Source organism: Lemur catta, chromosome 6 (genome assembly GCF_020740605.2).
Source record: "Lemur catta isolate mLemCat1 chromosome 6, mLemCat1.pri, whole genome shotgun sequence".
Lineage (NCBI taxonomy): Eukaryota > Metazoa > Chordata > Mammalia > Primates > Lemuridae > Lemur > Lemur catta.
Genome location: NC_059133.1, coordinates 39,116,519 through 39,135,900, shown reverse-complemented (window position 1 = coordinate 39,135,900; position 19,382 = coordinate 39,116,519). Strand labels below are relative to the sequence as shown.

At 33.2% G+C, this 19,382-nt stretch overlaps 1 protein-coding gene and 1 non-coding gene across 7 annotated transcripts in view; one reads left to right on the top strand and one right to left on the bottom strand.

Annotated features, from left to right (window-relative positions):
* Nucleotides 1–19,382, bottom strand: part of KCNC2 (potassium voltage-gated channel subfamily C member 2) — a 169,535-nt gene that overhangs the window by 44,114 nt on the left and 106,039 nt on the right. The window lies entirely within an intron of this gene.
* LOC123640818 lies at nucleotides 664–770 on the top strand. Its single transcript, XR_006736062.1, has one exon. It is a non-coding gene; the product is annotated as a U6 spliceosomal RNA (small nuclear RNA).

The window sequence follows — 19,382 nt, the reverse complement described above, 5'->3', positions numbered from 1 at the left end:
TGAAATCATGAATGTCATGGTAACAGATATCAGTTCTGGAAAAAAATATGCCCAATAATTGAGGGGTAGACTTTTTATCTGGAAGATCGGGTTTTATATCTGGTCTGTGACACTCATCAGCTATGTAACATTGGGCAACATATTTTCCCTCATCTGTTAACTAGAGATTTGAAAAAACTGTCAATCTATCAGAGTAATTATCAGGATTAAAGGAGGCAATGCACATAAGTATTTAGTACATGGGATGGCATATAGTGAAATAAATAGGATTTACAAAATTGTACAAAGATTACTTTCTTAGTTTCAGTTTCTTCATCTGTACAGTGGAAGTAAAAATAATCTATCCCATAAACTTGCTGTGAGAATTTAATGAGGTCATGCATGTATTTAGCTTGTTGTCTGGCCTGTAATATAAACTCAATAAATGTGAACTGTGAGTACATTGTACAAACATAAAGTTACAGTGGAATCTCAACCTCCAATTAGTTGACTGCCCTGATTAACTAGAACTTCTATTCTTTGTTTAAAACATACAAACTTACATCCAAAGCATTCAAACACCATGGCTAGTTAACGACCTTCTAGTTAAGGTTACCATAGGTCTTAGTTTGTCCGAGCCAGTCATAATTGTGTGCTCTTTCACTCTCAAAAGTATCTAACTGTGTGCTCGCTTCAGCAGCACATATACTAAAATTGGAACGATACAGAGAAGATGAGCATGGCCCCTGCGCAAGGATGACACGCAAATTCAGGAAGTGTTCCATATTTTTAAGGACATGCTTGAGGCTATGACTCAGGGGGATGGGCAGGACATGGACAATGTATATAACCTGAGCTTTTGTACCCTCATGATGAGCTGAAATTAAAAAAAAAAAGTATCTAAATGTGGGTAATAAATTTATCATCATTATAAATTTCAGGCCTCTGTTCCTGCCAGAAGTCTTGTATGCTTACCAAGTTTTCCCTGTATCAGTTCCCAGTGGTGTTACTTTTGTCACTTTTACCTATTATTGTAGCTTCACAATTCAGTTAAAATTTACATAAACTGGTGAAAAATATTATGACCTTAGATATAATTTAATTAAAATTTGACAAAAACCAATGAAAAATTCTGTAGCATTGGACATGAGAGAAAATATTAAAAGATGAAGAGATGGGGCTGGGGATTTTGAAATGAAGTTTCTGCACTCGTATTGCTTCCCAAGTTTCTTAAAGTTCTTGCTCTAATTCAGAAAAACTCAAAGTAAAACTTGTAGAAAATCCAAAAAGAGCATGCAAAATCTGTCCGTAGATGTATACTCACATATTTTAAAACTCAAAATAAACTTGCAAGAAAATAATTTGTCCAAGTCCACTAATCTATAAAAATGACAGTGTTGAATCATGACCTCAAATGTGTTTTAAACAGAAGTTCTTGTTTTCAATTGCTACCCTAAGAGTCTTCCCATTCCCATACTGAAGAGACAATATAAAGGCTAGAATGAGCAAGAAAACACAGTATCAGCTTTAGATCTCAAGCCTAAAGTGTTAAGAATTAATTCTGGAAGATTGACTATAAATTTCTATAACAAAAGAGCATCACAAATTCAGGATAAATCTTTATGCTCATATGTCAGCATCCCTTTGAGATATATATATTTTAATTGCTAATTACTAAAGAAAAAATTGAAATGAGATTAGGTACATCCTGGTGATTTATTTGCTCTGTTAATATTCTACTGAAATTTAAGTGCCTATATAATTCTACTGTAACACACTAAAGAAATGTATTTAATCTGTAGTCAATTAATGCATAAAGTTTTATGTTAAATAAGAAATTGCCATTGCATTCTCAGCATTCACTATGTAATACTCCTAAATTGATATCTTCTCTTAGAAAACTGTTTAATATAACTATAAAATAGACTTTAGTTCCATCAGTAATTGAGTTGGGCTCTTTGAAAGATTATCTTAACTATAGTGAAACAAGGAAGATAAAAATGCAACCTAGTTATATTTAAAATATGATTAATAAAATTTTAAATATTACATACTGTTTTGCTTACATGTTTCATTAACATCAATGAGAAATGTGCAGCTAAAAGAACATGCAACATTTAACAATTTTATATTTAAATTGGTTACATTTTTCCATTTTCTTTACAAGTAAGGAATTTGATGGAATTATACAAATGAGTTATGGTCTCCAAATTGCTACTAATGTGCTGTTTCAGATTAAAATATCAAGATCTGTGCTATCTATCTTGGCAGCCATTAACTATAGATTACTATTTAACTTTAAAGTAATTAAAATTAAATAAAATTTAAAATTCAGTTTCTCAGTTGCCTTAGCCATATTTCAAGTGCTAAATAAATATATGTGGATAATGGTTACCATATAAGGTAATGCAAATATAAAATCTTTCCATTGTCCCAGAAAGTTCTATTGGACAGCATTGAACTAAGATTTAGTGGAATTTAGTGGAAGCTTTTTTGGCTTCGGTTTCTTCTATGTACAGTATAACAGTCCAATTTAAGACTTTCTAATAAGCTGGAATAGAAAAATTTTCAAGTAATACATATTATTATTAATAAACCAGTTGATTTTTGGGTGGTGCACTTCAAAAGCCTAGATGATATCTCTACCAGAAGTTTCTACATACCCTCAAACACATTACTTTCAGAAACTCTGCTCACCTTCTGTACATTGTTGCCCAAAGCTTCTGTTTTCCTGCTTCCCCTATTTATGCTTATGGTACTGTCATCTTCGTAGCTGCCTACCTCAACATAAATCTTCAAAATCACATTTTTGACTTTTTCCTCTTCCTCTCTTCCCATCCTAAATGGCCACTAGGCCTATTTATTCCAGCCCATGATATTTTCTTTGTCTTTTCCTCTCCACCCTCACTGCCATTATCTTACTGATCTCTTTCTCACTTTAATCCAAATTCCAAACAAAAGCCGTAGCAGTGTTCCTAGAAAGTAGATGACAGATCTAACTAGAAAATGAAGTGCAAACTCCTTAGCATAGCATTAAATGACTTCATAATCCTTACACATGCTACTGGTGCCCTCTCACAATGCCCTGGTAACTACTGTTGTGATTTTTAAGGCATTTCAATGCTCCAATTGTTAGAAGTCTTTTCCAAATACCTGGATATAAGTCCAAGGTCTTTAGTCTTTGTAACCCTCAATTCCTCCATCTATAAAGTGAAGGAAAGAATATTTAATTTCAAAGATTAGAATTAAAACGTGACAAATTGTTACTGTCAATATCATCGTCATCATCATCATTAATTTTACTCTCGCCTTGAAGTCTCTAATTGCATTCTCAAAGATGTCTGCGTAGACAAATTGGTAAAGACTCCTATGTTTCATTTCACTTGTGAAGGAAAATGGGTCAGACAATGCACCATTCACTTGCCATGACCAATCATATCAATGAATAGTAGCCTCAGGATACCAATGACTTTCTCATCACCACTAAAAGTCATTTAGTGGCTGTTGCACCTCAATGCTATAAATGATCTTAAATTGTTTTTATAAGATTTCTGAATTTAGTGCACAGATTGTCATGTATTTCTTCTACCTCCTGATGCAAAGATCACATTTGTAGTTTGCTTGCCTTATGGTTCAGACACAGTACAATACCAAAGCTAACCACTTAGTAATGTTATTCTATTTCCCCTAAAGAAAAATTACTGGAATATTGTTATAACAAGGCACATTTCAATTTTTATTCTTTATAATTTTCATTTGAGTTTTTTTGATTCTTCAACTTTTTTTTCCATCTCCTTGGATGTTGACAATTTAGAACCAGTCTGACATTAAAGTAGCTGCTTCGGATTTAATGAAAGCAACTTGTTAGTAGCAAAACATGAGATTTACTGACTGCTCATAACATATGTGTGAGGCTATCTCTTAGCAAGTTAATCTTCCTGAGTTTCAGCTTTCCTCATACACAGTTCCATTTTGAGAAGCAATAAAATAATACTTGGACAGAAGTTTGTCAACAGTTTTATCCTCATGGAAAGTAGGGGGAAAGTCAGATATTACATTGCTCTAATTTAGAAGGCTTTAAGTTTCTATGATGCGAACTATGTTTTTGCTTTGTTTCATTTTGTTTTTAAAATAGAGTTTAGAAGTTGTTAGAATATGTGTGAGAATTCTCTTATTGATAGTAAAAATATTTACAGTTCTCAAAAATAACCTACAAATGAATGGATACCTATACAATGCTACGTAAAAATATATATATAGGAAACAGAACACCATAAGGACTGCAGGAAAAGATAAAATTGTATCCTTTAAGATATATATGCAAATGTCATACTTTTCGTTGTAAGTCAGACTTATAAGATCTCAATTATTTTGTAACTTATGGTAAATGATCAAGAACTCAATCATAGTAATTAGCTGATTGAAGGAAAAAATACACATGTTGCACCTCTGTATGATTTCCCTTAAATATCAGCATTATTCAGTTATAACCATGAGTCTCAAAATGTGCTGCCTGGGCCAGCAGCATCAGATCCACCCAAGATGCTTGCTTGAAATGTAGATTTCTAAAAGAATCTAAATTTTGGTTGGGGGGCCCTGATATACATTTTAACAATATACCCAGATAATTTCTAGGAACTCAAAATTTAAAAACACTGCATTATTTATAATTATTTATAATGAATGCAATTAAATGACAAAGTCAAAGGCAGTTGAGAGGCTACATGGAACTTCTCTAGATCCCTCTTAAAAATCATACTAAAAAAGTAAAGTATTTTAGATGTAGAGTATAGTCAGCCTGTATAATTTCCCTTTAGGATAACATATCTTGTCTTCAAATTTTCTTGTCAGCGTTTTAATAGTTAAATAGCAAAATAGTCTAAGGATTACATAGCCAACATAAATTTATCTGTAAAAATAGCTTAATCAGTGTAACACTGCTCTGGGGAAAAAAAGATTATTTTTCACTGCCTTGCAAACATATTCAAATATATTTTACTCGTTTGCATTAAAATTCATTGATGACAACTTGTATAAATATCTCCAAGGCAAACTAGAAAAACTGAAGAATGAGACTCTCCCTTGGGTAAGTGATAATTATGATACTCAATTGTACCAAAGTCTAAACAACACAAAAAAAATTAAAATTTTATGGTTAAGAAAAATAAATGAATAATTGTAAATCTTCCCTTTTCCCCACTTTTCCATATTTCTGTCACAATCTTTACCACAAGAAGGAAACACATATCAAGTATTACATTTCATTTCCAGAGACAACATTCCTTGAATAAAAAGAACAAGTTAATAGTTTTGCTCAAAATTAAACCTAATATGTGGGTAAGCTGATTGTATTCCAGTAGAAGTCATTCTTGCATATATTGTTCAATCAGCTCATCACAAATCTTTATCACAAGAATGACTATGACTTTAAAAGGCAATAAATCCAGTGTGTGATTGTAATTTGACCTTTACATTTTTTTAATTGTTTGAAGAGCTTCCTGCTCCTTCCGTTGTAGTTAAAACCTCCCAAGGAAATGAGGGTGAAGAGTAGAGAGTGGAGTCAAATTGTTTCTTTTTTATCAATTCATAGATTCATGGAGCCAAAATACTCTAGCAACCATAAACCTAAAAAGAAATATACATATTCAGATAGAATGGCAGCAATTCATAAATTAAATTAAATTCAGAAAGGTCTTGTTTTAGAATCTGTTCTCTTTTATCACAGCGTGAATGGTCTCAGTAATGTCAACTCTGCATATGATACAAGATCAGTTTACTTCCATAAAAAGAAAATAGTAACCTAAAACATGTTCCTACCCTCATGCAATTATAGAAAACCAGTCTCTTAAGAAGCTAGAGGCGCAGCAACCCTGATTCCCCAGATGTAACATCCCTCCTTGTTGAAAACCAGACATATTCACCACACCCATGTATCAGTGACTTTAAGCCCTTTTCCAGCTTATTCACAAATAAAATCATTAATTTCATCTAGAGGTATAAACAACAACATATCAAAAGAAATTATCATTAAATGTAAAGGTTTAATGAAGGTGTCAAAGATAATTTACAGTAGGGCCTGTATCAAGCTATGGAGATCCTAGCACAACCTGACATTGACTAAAGCTTATTGAACTAATTTTGCTTTAATTTAAGTAGCCAATGACAACTAAAACTCATGATTACACATAAAAAATTCAATATTAAAAAAATAAGCCAGAAATCTTTATATGTTTAGTTAGGAAACATATCTACTAAACAGCAAGAAAACTGAGGTAATGTGAGACAGCTTCATTAGAAGGTTCCGCTTACAGAGTTCAGTTTAATACATTTTGAATTTATAACAATGCATAGGCTCAGTGTAATGCTTTACCAGGTCTTCCTTTTTAAAATTTCACTGATTTTCCACTTAACTAAAATGCAAATTCTTGCCTCTCCTTTGGGTTAAGATTCATAATATCAGTGCTGCACATTTAGATACTGGGTCACTGTTTGGGTAACTATAACATTTTGTTTGTTAAGAGTGAAGTTAAACAATGATTTACCTTTTAAAGTTGTATTTCAATTTTCCAATTACAAAAAATTTAAATATAATCAAAGTACATATTAAAAATAAAAAGTTATCTGCTCCTCCTATACTAACATCAAATATTTCATCAGCTAATATTTTATAAATGGATCTCCATAAAACATTGCTTTACCAAGATAATAAATTATTTGAATGAGTTATTCTCAAGTTGAACAAAGTAATAGCCTGATTTGTAAAAGGTGATAGAGTAATATAGCAAAATCATTCTACTCTTATATGCTTATAAGAAAATATATCTATTTTCATATTATCCTAGCTTAAAAGCTGAACCTAAAAAGCAAAATGTTCTTTCACCCTCCCAAAATTTTATTCAGTAATATTTTGCCTTCTTATTTAAATCAATTGATAAATATAACCCCTCTTTCACACAGGGAAATGTCTTACTTGTAAAGTCCTTGTTTCTATTTAAAAAGAATTTTGACCTTTCTCAAACAGTAAGGTGTCCATAGGGCAATTCAAGAAGACATTGAGAAGTTTCCAGGAATTTTTTTAATTGAATCAGAACTGATAAGAATTAATTAGCTACATCTGTCCTCATGACAGCCCTGATTTGAGAACAATAATCGAATGAAAGCTCTGTCAACAGAAATTGGCAATGATAAAGACTTACTGCCTCTCCACTGAAAAGGCATTACAGAAAATGATGTGACAATGAAATAGAGGATACAATGACCCACTGTGCTTGGAAAAAGATCAGAGAGGTCTAGGAACATCTAGATCTTTTTCAAGTAATAAAGGGTAAAGCAGAAATTAACACCACCTAAGGTCCCTTTCATATAAAAAAAAAAAACAGATTAAAGGCATTGTTCTTCACAGAGAAAAGACCATACATTGTCAGCACATTCAAGTACCGAATGATGAAGATCTGTGTTTACTCATTTTTGTTTCACAGATAAAAGAACCATAAGGATGATGAAGGATGGAGAATGGTTTATAGCTCATCAGTATACAGAAAATTACATAAACATACTGAGTGCTCTCATTTGCAATTTATAATCTTAATCCTCACGCGGTCCCTCAGTGCTGGCAAGCAGCTCTGCTATATTCTCTTAGTCAAATCAAGATTTCCAGGTTTAGTTTCACAGGGCCCACACTTAGAAGGGCCCTATGCTTGGTTTAAGGCTCCACTGTCACTAACTTGAAATTCTCAAAATTTTTAACAAGAGACTCAAATTTAACTTTTTTCTCTGGGCTCTGCAAATTATGTTTCCTATCATTCATGTTCCTAGTCACGTCACTCGTTTACTCTTCCAGTCTCCCAAACGACTATGTCACATCTTCTTTTCTTTCATTCCTTCAGTTTCCCCTCTTTCCTTCTTCTTTTCAGGTTGATGATTTGGGTATACATATTATTTTACTACAGAAAAAAATAAAAACAATCAGAAGAAAATTTTACCTCCTCCCTCAACTAAATTCAACAAATTACCTACAACTATGCCCATATAAACTGTGCTCGTCCTATTAAATTGGGTGAATTGTTCTTCCTTTTATCTAAAGCCACCTAATCCATCCCAAGTCTGCTCAATACCATGATAGGGCAATAAATCTGTTAGAATACAGTATTGGGAAACACATTTTGCTCTTAAACCTGAGCTGCAGTTTTCATTTTCACCTTTATTAGTAGTAGAAGTAATATTTTTAGATCTCTATCTGTTCACTCTTTGTTTTATTTTTTAGGAAAAAAAATTATGGTATTAAACAATCAATAAATATTTGTCAAGTGAATGAATCAATAAGGTTGTTCATGTTCTTAAATACTTGTTTACTTAGTCTACTAGATAAACTTAAATTTTCAAATTTTCCTAATCTTGACTCCCCTACCATAATTATAATTTATTCTTGTTCCATTAGGGAGTAATGCAGACAGATACAGATTTCAGATTTTACCAACCATAGGAATCTATTTCAGGTAAGATGCTGGTGGCCAAAGACTCAGCTTACTTGCAAACACAATTTAGAATGGCTTTGCTAAAATGGTAAAGCTGTTAATGACTCTATAGAAGTCAAGTTTCACTCTCTATTTATCACAGGCCATCTACATCTGTATCACAGTCCTTAATTTTCTTCATATGCCACGATAGACAAATCTCACAATTTGCGCTTATATTATGCCACTTTCAATTCTATTGCAAATAACTCAGCTCAATCTTTTTTATCTTTAGAAAAAAGAGCCAGTTCAATCTCCCCTCAACTATCAGAGATTAAATTTACACATGAAAACTAAGGATACTGAACTAGATGAGTGTTTTCCAATTGTGTCCAGAACATCTTGTTTTTCTTGAAAATATTTTAGAACAGCTTTGAGGGAAATAGAAAAAGTAGAAAGGAATCCCAGTGGATTCCCCTTTTTTCCTACCAGAGTAATTTGGCATTTATAGTCCTTATTCATTGAGGTTTTTTGTAACATTTTGTTTAAAATACTCTTTTGCTATAAATCTTCTGAGTTCCCTTATAGTTCTAAATACCTAAATAAAAATTTTTGTTGAGTATAAGAAAAATCATATGGTTAATTTGTTATTTAAAGTATCCACATCAAAGAGAGAAACAGTATGTTTACTCAGAAGAAAGACTGAGTAACAGAATGACATAAGTAATTAGGAATTACAGGAGAAAGGAGGTGGGCAAGAAACAGCAGAGGAATAAAAAAAAATTGCAAAAAGTACCTACTCACTGACATTATTCTAGTACCTTTAGGCACTTAAGAAATAAGCTTACTCAGATTTACTAAGTTGTAAAACTCATGAAATTTGTAGATTAAGACAAAAAAGCTTATAATCAAGTATCTCATAATGTTTACTGCATAAATATTCCCATCACTCTTAGGTACTTAAGAAATAATCTAAAATCATGAGGAATCATTTAATTTATAGAAACATAATTTTTTAAAAGGAGTGAGATATCTCCACACAAAACTTTGACATGAATGTTTATAGCTGCTTTATTGATAATTTCTAAAACTTTGAAGCAGCTAAGATGTCCTGCAATAGGTGAATTGGTTAAAAAACAAAAAAACCCTATGGTACACCTATTAAATGGAATATTATACAGTGATAAAAAGAAATGAGCTATCCAGCCACAGAAAGACATGAAAGAACCTTAAATGTATATTGATAAATTACAGAAGCCAATCCAAAGAGGCTACATACTGTATGATTCTGTCTATGTGACATCATGGAAGAGGCAACACTACAGAGACAATAAAAATTAGTGTTTGCTAGGGGTTCAGAGAAGGAAAGGAGGAGCACAAGAGGATTTTTAAGGCATTAGAATTATTCCGTAGTGGTAGATACATGTCTTTATACATTTGTCAAAACCCATAGAATGCAAAACACCAAGAAAGAACCTCAGTGTAAACTATGGACTTTAGTTAATAATAATGTATCACTATTGTCCCATCAAATGTAACAATTGTATCACACTAATGCAAAATGTTACAAATAGAGGAAAATGGTAAGAGGAGAATGAGGGCATATATGGGATCTCTGTACTTTCAGCTCAATTGTTCCGTAAATCTAAACTGTTCAAAATAAATATATTTTGTAAAAGACTCCTTTAAAAAAAAGGAATGAAAACAGGAACCAAAATTATACTAATTAAGTGATCCTACATTATGAAAAAGTACTAGAAGATATATGCATGATTTTTACCACCAAGGACTTTTTGAAGACAGGTAGGTTAGCATTTTGATTGAAGCTTTGGTTTTTATCAGCTTTTTGACCTTGGGAAATTTTTAACCTCTAAAACCTAAGTTTCATCATTTACAAAATAGAGATGTTAGGTAGATAGCAAGGGATGCTGGGTCTCCTAGGGACAAAAGTGGGTGCTGTTGCCTTGGTGCAATTGCCCCACCTGGGAAGAAAGACAAGTGTGGGCCCCAGGACCCCAACTTGGTCTTACTACCACCTAATCCTCTCCTGAGTGACTGCCATAAATGGAGGAGGAGGGAATATCCTATGAATCAGCCGATCATAACTTAGTGCACCAGCTGCAAAAGAATGCAGAGGACTCTCTAGCCCACAGGCCAAGCAGCGTCGGTACCATACAGTCCCGAAGTTGACTCTAGAAATTGCTGAGAAATGCAACTCCTAACTGTCCAATCAAAGGGGTTCCATGGTGATGTCTGAGCCACTAGGGAGGTCACAATCCGGGCACTATAAAATATGACGCAGACGATAACCAGGCCCTTTTTGCCCTTCCTTTGCTCTCCCTTTGCTGTGACAATGGGTCTGGCCTGAAAGTGGGTCTGGCCATCATCTGTGACATATGTATCACACTCTGTAAACCTATATCTTGCTCTTGCTCTATAATCCTATCTTTCTCTCCTTAATAAACCTCATTTCATGCTTCCCTTAATTTGCTGTGTCTGGTCATTTTTTGACCATAGGGGCATCAAGAACCAATATGTCAGACTGAAACCTGACATAGACAGTACAAATACTGTCTCTATTATGTAAATGTTTGTATTTCTTAACATGAAGTATTCAAAAATCCAATGTTTTTTTACTTGGTCTTAGGAAAACATTAATAAGGACAATATCAAGTTATGAGCTGGTTCAGTTTGAACCATTGGTATAAATTTACTACCTTCTACCTATGAGAGCTCTGTAATAAAGCTTATTATGTAAATTATTATGAATATGTATAATTAAGAGGTCTTGCTCATTTTCAAGTCTTAAAGAGGTGGTAAATTGATAGCAAAAAGTCTCCAATCTGAATCTCTTCCTAAGTAGATTCTGTTCTCAACTAGATAAGAGTAACTTAAGGACATGATTATCTTCTTGAATATTTTATGTTAAAACACATTATCAACATTTTATAGAAGTTTGCTTCTGTTTTTCCTAACAAGAAGCATGAGCAGCCATTTAAGTACTCACATGTCTTATTGGGCACTTATATTACTGTGCAATCTGTTGCTATTTGTAAAATATTTATTTCACATTACTCCAGTTGGTTGATTCAGGTTTTACTTCCATGGAGAACTGCAGAAAAGCTTTTCAAACATTCTAAATCTACCTCAAATCCCTTTTCTCTGTGGAATTCTTAAATTGTGTCAGTCTGGTAAGAGGAATTATTTCTCAGCAATCATACTGGAAGAATTCTAAAGATACACAAAATCACAAGCAAAGTGCAATCCAAAAAAGGAACATCACACCCCTGCCACAGGAGACCTCCTGATACACAGAGTGGGGCTTTGCCCTCAGAGAACTTGGAAAGGCTCTGTTCTCACTGTCCTGCTGAGTCATTGTTTGACCTTGCTCAAGGACTCTTGCACTGCCTGTAGCAAATGAGCAAGAAGTGTCAATATCTTCTATATTCCTTAATGACTTTATGAATTAATAATCCCATCTCAAGGCACATCTTAAAAGGAGCACTGCTACAAAATGTAAAGTATCACTATTATTTACATAATATGTGAAAGGAAAACTGAAATGTATTAATTTGAAAAAATATGAATAGTATATAGGGGGCTGGCATAAATGCAAGTTGCCATTTGCTCTCAGATAAATTTACTTTCTATTTCTAAGATTCAAATGAGATAAAGACATTGGTATTATACACACGAACCCTCAACTGTACAATGCATTCAAGGGTTGTGGAGTTGAATTTAGTTCACATTCAAATAAAGTTCAGTTTCACACGCTTTTGTTTTGTCTATGAAAGGCCCAGCTGCTTGCCCATCTGTCTGTCACTCATTCTTGACCATAGCTCTATTAGCGGGATTCTGTACTCCAGCTATTTCTTCTGGTGCTAAAAATGGTAGACATATTTTCTTTGTTTGAAGGTCATCCAGAAAAGTTTCTAACTCTATGAACATGAAGATTACAAAGGAGACATCATTTAGAGATAATTATACAAATATATGGTGTTTATAAGAATCCTAATTTAGTTCTTATGGCGTCATTACATAGCTGTTGAATGAGCAATCATCTTATGGTAGAGAACTCAGTTTTTGCTTAAATATAAGATTTCTCTTATTTCCATTTCAACTTCAAGTATCTGTCGAATCACTACAGATTAATAAATGAACAAAATATATTCCAAAAAAGAATGCCACATTTCTATGACAGAACTTTTGCCAGAATGAACAGAATATTCCACAGAATGAGCTGTGGAATAGTAAAGCAATAGACTAGAGTCAGAAGAGCTTTCCTGGACACAAAATGATGGTGTGACTTGGAAAAATATCTAGATCTCTGTTTTACACATAAAAATTGAGGAGACTAGACTAGACTAACATCTTTGATCAAAGATTTTAAAATTGTATTCCAGAATGTCTGGGTTATATAAAGGGATTTTAGGGAAGGCTAAGGAGGGAGATTAAAAGCTGCAATGCATAGAGATTTTACTCCTCTTTCTGCCAGAATAGCTCTACACATATCTTCCTTATTCTTAGGGTTCATCTTGCCATTTGGTTTAATAAAAATGTTTCCTCTTCTAAAAATATTTTAAGTAACGAGGTGATTTTTATAGTTCTGTGTATATTTAAGTGCCAAAATGCAAAAAAATGATGAATTTCAGATAAATCATGGACAGTCTGTTCCACAAAATGATCAATATCAGATGCTTGCTCCTACTTTGGTTTGTCTTGGAATTATGATATTACATGTTTACTATACAAATTTTCTTATTTAAATAACAAAAGTTATTTATGTATTTATTTCCTCAAATATATTACTAAATAGCCATATAATTTTGTATGCTATATATAAAACAGATTTTTACATGAAAAATAATATTTATAAAAGCATATATAGACACAAATATTTTTGAATGTCATGAAGTACTCTATTTTGCTTTTTATAGTGAATCATAGAGCTACTACCATTTCAGTGTACTCCCTTCTTGATTGAATAGTGAGAATATACATCTAGAAAGTCAGTGTAGCATACCGACAATGATTATAACAAATCCAAAATTATAGCACAAAACCATGTATTTTTTAATACATTTTTGTCTTAGTAAAAAACTTGAAAAAATATGACATAAAATAAACATTTCTTATTTTTCTTAGATCATAAACTATAAGCTCTGTACACATGGTTTCTGAGAAAGCTGACATAGAAGTGATATACAACACACCAAAAAATGGGGGAATTACTGAGAACCCAGATATAAAAGCATCCTCATATAGCCATCTAATCTTTGACAAAGCAGACAAAAACATACACAGAGGAAAATAAATGGTGCTGGGAAAATTGGATAGCCACATGTAGGAGACTGAAACAGGATCCGTACCTTTCACCTCTTAACAAAAATCAACTTGTGATGGATAACAGACTTAAACCTAAGGCATGAAACTGTAAGAATTCTAGAAGAAAATGTTGGCATAACTCTTACAGACATTGGCCTAGGCAAAGAATTTATGAGGAAGACCCCAAAGGCAATCACAGCAACAACAAAAATATATAAAAGGGACCTGATCAAATCAAAAAGCTTCTGCAGAGCCAAGGAAACTGTCACAAGAGCACACAGACAACCTACAGAATGGGAGAAAATATTTGCATGCTACACATCTGATAAAGTGCTGATAAGTAGCATCTATATAGAACTCAGGAATATCAGCAAAAAGAAAAAAAAACAACCATATCAAAAAGTGGACAAAGGGTATGAACAGAAACTTCAAAAGATAGACTAATGGCCAATGAACATATGAAAAAATGCTCAACATCTCTTATCCTCAGGGAAATGCAAATCAAAGCCACAATGAGTTATCACTTAACTCCAGTGAGAATGGCTTTTATCAAAAAGTCACAAAACAACAAATGTTGACTTGGATGCAGAGAGATGGGACCACTTATACATTGCTGGTGGGACTGCAAACTACTACAACTTCCGTGGAAGTCAGTATGGAGATACCTCAAAGAATTACAAGTAGAACTACCATTTGATTCAGCAATCTCAATACTAGGCATCTACCCAAAGGGAAAAAAAAAATTCTATAAAAAAGACATCTGCACTCAAATGTTTATAGCAGCACAATTCACAATTGCAAAGGTGTGGAGACAGCCCAAGTGCCCACCAATACATGAGTGGATTAATAAAATGTGACATATGTGTACCATGGAGTTCTACTCAGCCATGAAAAACAACGGTGATATAGCACCTCTTGTATTATCCTGGCTAGAGCTGGAACCCACTCTAATAAGTGAAGTATCCCAAGAATGGAAAGCATGCACCACATCTGCTCATCATCAAATTCATATTAACTGATCAACACGTGTGCATGTAGTAGTAACATTCATCGGATGTCAGGCAGATAGGAGGGGGAGGAGGGGGTGGGTATATTCACACCTAATGGGTGTGGTGTGCACCATCTAGGTGATGGACACACTTGAAGCTCTAACTGGGGTGGGACAAAGGCAATATATGTAACCTAAACATTTCTACCTTCATAATATGCTGAAATAAAAAATAGGAAAAAAAAGAAGCAAAAAAGATGTTTAAATAAGCAGACTTTCAAAGCATCTTATACAAACACCAACTCAATTTGGATTACAGACCTAAATGTAAGAGCTAAGACTATACAAATTCCAGAAGAAAATATGGAAAAAACAGCTTTGTGCAATTGTGTGAGGCAATTCTTTCTTAGATAGAACACAAAACTCAATAGTCATGAAAGCAAAAACCTAGACATTATCTAAAATAAAATCTTGTTTTCTGTTTTTTCTTTTAATTTCAGCATATTATGGCGGTATAAAAGTTTAGGTTATGTATATTGCCCTTACCCTCCCCCTCCCCCCGCCGAGTCAGAGCTTCAAGCGTGAGACTTCAAGCATGTCCATCCCCTAGACGGTGTGCATTTCACTCATTATGTATGTATACACCCATCCCCTCCCCTCCCCCCACATCTGCCCGACACCCGATTAATGTTATTTCTAACAAAATGGCAAGATAGGCAACAAACTCTAAGAACATATGGGCAAAACACATATCTGATAAAGGAGTTATATCCACAGTATGTAAAAAACTCATAACTCAATAAAAGAATGAATGACCCAATTAAAAATTGGACAAAAGATTTGAACAGATACTTCACCAAAGAAAAAATGCAGATACATATAGAAATAGGCACAAAAGATGTTCAATACCACTAATCATTGAGGAAAAGCAAATTAAACCACAATTAGATACTATTATACTATAAAACTACTAGAATGGTTGGAAATGACAAAATGTCTAGAGTGGCTAAACAGAGCCTACATTAAAAATGCAAGAGAAAAAAGATGGATAATTTTTCAGTTTTTCCTTGAGCATGCATAGTTGCACGCACACACACACACAGACACACATACACACGTACAAACACAGTGACACCATAAATTTTTGTGGGGGTCATACGGGCAATTTTATATTGTTCGTGAAAACCCATTTTACCAAATGATTTAGACAAAAAGGGAATGTTTATTCCAGAAGATATGAATGAAGGTAACTCTGAAACTGCAGGTTAATCATACCAGTGTGTAATCAGAAAAAAAAAAAATCAGTGGTTAAGTGATAATTCTTAAAGCTTAGATAAAATTGTATTCAACTCTAATTTGCATTGTGTATTTTTTCCCTGAAACTTTAGAAGAAAAGTCACCATCCTGCTCATATTTATGGGTTTTCTAATCTTAGGTCTGGTTGCAATTGATAATTATGTAGAAATAATACTAAATGGAGGTGAGGAGACCTACATCCTTATCACTTCTGTGAATTTGACCAAATCAGTTAAACACAATGGCACTTAATTTCTTTTTAAAAGGCTCTTTAAATGTTAAAATATCTCATTCTTTTGGGTGACAAATTAAAAGGAAGAAAATGTCATTTTCCAAGCCACTTATGATATGACATTGAATTTAAATTATATTATTAATAAATCTTAAAATTTTTAAAATCTTTAACTTTTCAAAAGGAAGCACATACATCATTTTTAGTTCACAAAGTTACTATTTTATATATTTTAAATGATCTTTAATTTCATGTTTACCAATATACCTTAATAGTGAAAACTAATATATATTTACAATATATATTATAAATATATATGTATACAATATATAATATAAAAATGTATATTCATTTATCAGTATAATTTAGTGAGAACTGACTAATAATCTAAGGAAGAGTAAACTTACCCTGTATATTGTTAACAGTTTGATTTATGCCATTTTTTTTACTTTTCTGGACAACTGTAGTCGTATTTCTGCCTTAGAAGAATATTTAGCCAGATTCACCTATGTACATACCAAACAATTTTCTATTGTATATTAGACAAGGAAATCAGCCTCCAAAGTGAAGCTGGTTGAGAAATATATTCATTTCAATTATGACTAAATCAGATTCAATCATGAATCTGGTATATTAGCATATCATAACATTGAATTATGTATATTAATTTGTTTTTAGTAAAAGAAATTTCATTTAAAAGGTGGAATATGTCTACCTGCTACAGAAGTGTTGATAATTTTAAGTTAATAAGTTTCAACTGTGGCTTGAAATGATAATTTCAGACTCACTGAACATTTTGGACATGAGACTTTATCACATACCCTTAGGCCTCTTGTGTTGGGATTTCAAACCTTACACATACTATATAAAATTGATAAGGCTAGCCATCTAATTAAGATGTATAACCCATGATCTATATATCTACTGAAAAAAACAATCCAGCACAGTATAAGAAGGCAATTTACTTGCAAGATGTGACCATAAAAATTAATTTTTTTCACATTTATAAGAATGGTTAAATTTCAGGTCACACATTACAGAGACATGCTAATTCATTCTGGGACAATTTCATGTGTTGAAAGTATTCTGGGAATACTGAAACCTCATCTTGTTTCAGAATTGGCTGTTTGGTCTGTTACACATATTGAAGGTATAGTTCTGAATTTAACATGACATCAACAAAAAAAAATTTAGTTGGTTCATTTTAACAGCATTAAAAAACCATGATTTCCACAAAAAGAACACCTCTAAAAAGGAGAAAACTTGGCTATTCCCTAAAATCACTTTTTCTAAGAGCTAACTAGTGAAAACATGCTTCTTCCCTAGGAAATTAAAAGGACCAAGAATGAGAGTTCTCACCAGGCATAGCAACTCATACCTATACTATAATCCCAAGGATTTGGGAGGCAAAGGTAGGAGGATTGCTTGAGGCCAGGAGCTCAAAACTAGCCTGGGCAACATAGCAAGAGCCCATCTCTAGAAAATAAGAATAAAAAAAAATTAAGAAAACAATGAGAGTTTCATGTTGTCACTTCAATACGTATTTTTCTAAAGCTTTAGGTATAGCACTAGTAATACTATGGAGTTCTTCCTCATTCCCAGCCTTAGGGGGAAACGATGACAGCTAGAACAGAAAAGGTAAATAAAAATTGCATATATACATTCCTCTATGAACAAATTTAACAAGCCTTGAAATTGCTGGAAAATGAGATTTTATTTAAGAGAAAGGGACTGTATTTAGATCACCAAATCATCAAGTTCAAACTGCTTATCCTAGCAATGCAAACTGACAGCACATGCACACACATAATCAAATGAGAAATAATAATAGTACGTCTCGACGGACTGCCCAGCATAAGAAAGTCAACGGCCCAAGGGATATGTCAAGAATAATTTCTTCTCATGCATGGCTCTGATGCTGTGCTTTGTCACAGGATGATTTTATCAATGGAGAGTATGAGAAGCTCTTAGGCAACAAAACTGGATCTTTATTTTCAGCCAGCTCTTTCACTAGGGAAGAAGAATCAGGTTATCACCCCAAAACAAGCTAATAGTGGAAGCCTTTTTTAAACAGCCATATTTCTGTGTGTGCACAGGAATTGGGAGAGAAGGAAAATGAGCCATTTTGCAGAAGCATGTAAGGAGAAAAAGAGAGAATTATTTAGTGGAACAGATTTGACTCTTTTTTCTTTTCCAAAGGAAAATTCCATCACTTGGTGTAGCTTTTCAAATATAGTCATTAAATGCAAATTAGATGACCAAGGTGACATCTGCACTGGTTACATACCTCTAATTTTAGAGAGGCCCAGCAGAATTATAACCTGGGAAGAAAACATGCCAGTGGCCAAAATGGACATTTCTTCAAGGTCTGTTCTAAAAAATGGCCAAGACAAGTAAGATTTCTAATTATGTATGTATATATACACACATATTTCTAGTTAATAAATGCATATATTTCAATTGTATATATTTTTTATGTTTAAGATCAAAAAGTTGTACCTTAATGGAACTAATTAGAGGAAGTACAGAAAAAAATATGTTTTCACTAACATAGTGAACTTTCAGAGAATTTTAGAAACAGCCACTGCCCATGGAAACATCCCCTTTCCAACATGTTTGTTTATAATAGATCTTTTAACAGAAAATAATGCCTTCTATTTGACAATTAGATAATTTGTTTTATATATCAATACATGGCAAGGGATGTTTTGTTTGAGCCTCTCATATGATATAAAAAATTATAACTAATACTTCCCTCAAAGCAGGTCTTCACAGTAGAAGGAAGTACATTGAGTGCCTCAAATGGGTGCAAGCATGATGAACAGAGGGTGCCAAGGGCAGATACTGGGAACGATGAAGACAATTTTCAGTTTTCCCTAAGAGGGTGCTAAACTGCTTGCAAAATAATCTCCAATAACAGATCATAGCTCTCCAAATGAAGATACTTCACTAAGAAAAATTGCCTCCAGTTCACCCAGGTTGTTACAAAAGATGCTAGATCTCCATTTTTTTTTTATGGCTGAGTAGTGCTCCATGGTATACATATACCACATTTTATTAATCCACTCATGTATTGATGGGCACTTGGGTCGATTTCACATCTTTGTGA